This window comes from Nicotiana tabacum, chromosome 13, assembly GCF_000715075.1.
Source record: "Nicotiana tabacum cultivar K326 chromosome 13, ASM71507v2, whole genome shotgun sequence".
NCBI lineage: Eukaryota > Viridiplantae > Streptophyta > Magnoliopsida > Solanales > Solanaceae > Nicotiana > Nicotiana tabacum.
This window is the reverse complement of record NC_134092.1, coordinates 129,541,872-129,545,440: the sequence shown is the minus strand read 5'-3', so window position 1 is coordinate 129,545,440 and position 3,569 is coordinate 129,541,872. Positions and strand designations below refer to the sequence as shown.

General features: G+C 29.4%; 1 non-coding gene across 1 annotated transcript; it reads right to left on the bottom strand.

Moving 5' to 3' along the window:
- Positions 1-2,136: 2,136 nt before the first annotated feature.
- On the bottom strand, positions 2,137-2,209 carry TRNAA-CGC (transfer RNA alanine (anticodon CGC)). The gene has a single exon. It is a non-coding gene; the product is annotated as a tRNA-Ala (tRNA).
- Between the last annotated feature and the right edge of the window lie 1,360 nt (positions 2,210-3,569).

Sequence of the window (3,569 nt, the reverse complement as noted above, 5' to 3'; positions counted from 1 at the left end):
AATTCAAAGCATCAAAGCTTTTTAATAGCTGTCAATGGTGGATAATCAAATACTTTCAAAATTTATTGATTGACAATTTTAATTCGAACATCAACTGTGCAACATGAAAGGAAATTGCTAAGTTAAAACTCTATAGTAAAATGATCGAAATTCATTGATGAATTCCATTAAAACTCTATACAACAAGAAAACATAAAAAAATAGAGAACATTAAATGAAGAAAAATTAGGGGGGAAAACAGAGAAGGAGAGTAGAGAGACGGGGGCAGGTAGTATGGAAAAATAACTGATATTCATTATTCAATTTCTAATATAAAGGGATACTGATTTAAAACTTTTTTGTATATAATTGATAAATTGTATATGACCATGTAATTAAGTTAAAATTTGATTAGGAAAGATAGTAAAATTTAATATGTAGTATAGGAAGGTAAAAATCTCTTTATCATATTAGTGAGACAGTCACTAATTACGTTCGCATTACCAAGCCTAATTGGAGTCTTCAAGGAAACGCCAAAGAAACCCATGCCTCAGTATTTCATGGGCCTCCATTTGGTTTTGTTGGGTATGTAGCAAATGACAATCACTATGGCAACAAAAGTATGGGCCTCTAATTTCTTGGTTCATGTACATGTTTTCTAATTTTAGATATTTGGAAAACCTTTGCTTGTTGATGTTCTTAATTTTGTCAAGATCAGAGTTAATACGTAAATGTTGCATATTGATGTTGTTCTCTAAGTATAGAATATGCAATGTTTGGTGTTTGTTGTATTTCCTTTTGAAAAAATTTTGCGACACATCAAACATTTACACTGTATTTATCATTCATAACTATACTTTTAGCAAATTTACCATTCATAATTATATTTGAATTTTATAGCAAATCTATGAAATAAGAGATTAATTGTTTTGAACTGAAACAAGAGAGCAACAAGATCTCATAGCTCAGTTTGTTAGAGCGTCTCCTTAGCTAACGAAGGTCTTGAGTTCGAATATCAATAAAAACATTTTACATGTATTTCGCCTTAGTTGTATTTGTTGCGCGAACAAATACAGTTGATATAAGTTGTATCCTTTGTATACACTCTTGAATTTCGCCTTAGTGACAGTTGATACATATTCTATTCGTTGCATGAATACAATTGCGCAAACGAATATTGATACTGGTTGTATTCGTTGCGCGAACGAATACTATTGGCATAGGTTGTATTCGTTGTGCGTTTGAATATAAGTGTACAAGTTAGTAACAATTGAGAAGTAGTTACGAATGATAATTAGACAAATTATAGTTATTAGGCTCCCCAATAGTAAGTAGAGTTATAAGTTATTGTAGTCAAATGCGGACCTATGGATTCAGCAGAGGGGTCATCAGACCCCATTAACGTCGGCAATCTTTTTGAATATATGTGTATATATATATTAAAAGTGATCATATATTCTACTTGAAACTCTTAAGATTAAAAGTCCGAATAGGATATTGGTTGAGCATGTGCCCCCACCACGTTCAAATTATGGGTCCACCTTCGATTATAGTTACTGCTTAGAAATATTTCTTTAGTGTCGACAGTATGTATCCCTTGTGGTCAATTAATTGTTTTATTAGTTTATATGATATGTTTATTTTCGGGAAAAGATACGGCAGTAAAAATAGTGTACATGAGTCGTTAATTATGAAACAATTTAATGTGATGAATCTTTTCTTGTATTATCTATAATTCTGTAGGAGTAGTAGAAAATTGAACACACTACAATATCGCGCACTAGTGCGATAATTTCCTAAACATTATATCTTAATTTAGCAATTAATTAGATTACAATTGCTTAAAGAAGAAAGGTAACGCAAAATGACACACCTTTGCTTCTAGTTGCATAAATTTGTCGAATATAATTTCAGCAAATAACAATAAATGAACCCGAGTATGCTACAAAAGATGGAATATTGTATATTAGTTTGTCAAATATTAAATTCTTAACGTGGCAATCGATTAAAGATACAGTTTAAAGAAGGAAGTAAAAAGGTAAACACAAAAAGATAAACTTTGTGTAAACAACGGGAAGTTGCCGAATATATTTTTCAGCAAATAACAATAAATGCAGCTGAATATGATGCCAAATTGGCAAAACTATTAATGTTAGGTGGAGGTGCGGGGAATCGAACCCCGTGCCTCTCGCATGCGAAGCGAGCGCTCTACCATATGAGCTACACCCCCTTATTGTTTTTCACAAACTAATTTCTCAATATGTTTGCTTATTACTCATGATTGGCTCTACATAACAATATACATATCGGGTCAAAAGAGGTTTTCTCTACCCCTTCTTTTCTTAGAGTAGCACTCATTCCTTCCACTTTATTTGACTTATCAAGAGTCAAACTATGACGAGAGTCAAACTTCCTTCTAGGTTCAAAATATGAGGAAATACGTATTCTTTTCGTTTTAATTTAGATGATATATTTCGCTTATCGAAAGTCAAACTATGCAATGTTTGACCAATATTTTAAAATATATTATTTTTTATCATATTGACATGAGAAAAATTATAACTTATAATACTTTTTATATAATTATTGAATATCTAAAATTTAATTTTAAAATATTGAGTTTTCAAATTTTAGTTAAATATACTCTCGATAAACCAAATGTGTCATCTATATTGAAACAAAGGGAATACTAATTTTGGGCGTGAATCGGAACAACTTCTTCAATTTCGTATTTGAAAACTACTCCTATAAAAGGTATTAAAAATAGTGAAAAAGTATTTTAAGAAAAATGTGATTAAAAAAAACTACTTTGACTCCATAGATAGTAAATGTGTCAAAGAAAGTAGAACGAAAGGAGTATAATTTGAATGTCAATAATCCGTTCATCTTGATTGAGTTTGTTGAGTGATGTGGTTAATATAAATAGGACATCTATTGATAACAAGTATTCGCCTTAATCTATTTTTAACAAGGTTTATGAGAAGCTCCATAATTTTTGTATCACATGTAAATCTGTGATTAAAAGGAAAATTATATCGATACAAATTTACAAACAGATAACGGTAGGTTCGTCTATTATGATCATTGATAAGTTAACACAAACAAAAAAGTATACTATGATCATTGATAAGCTAACACAAACAAAAAAGTATACTTTTGTTGCGTATCCGTCTTAAAAGTAAATAAGAGGTAGACACTTTAAAATCAAAGTTTTATCGAAATTTATTTTAAATTTGAATAGCGATTTACTTACAAATAAAATTAGTATCTCTTACTTTTGTTATGTTTTTGTCTTAAAAGTAAACATGGAATATACATTTTAAAATTAAAATATTATCGGAATCTACTATAAATTTGAATAGCAATTCACTTACAGATAAGATCAATATCTTTTACCTTTGTCGCGTTTCTGTCTTAAAAAAAAAGGAGATATACATTTTAAAATCAAAATTTTATCGGAATCTACTATAAATTTGAATAAAGATTCACTTACAAATAAAAACAATGCCTCTTACCTTTGTTGCGTGTTTGTCTTAAAAATAAATTATAAATATACACTTTAAAATAAAATGTTATCGGAATCTACTATA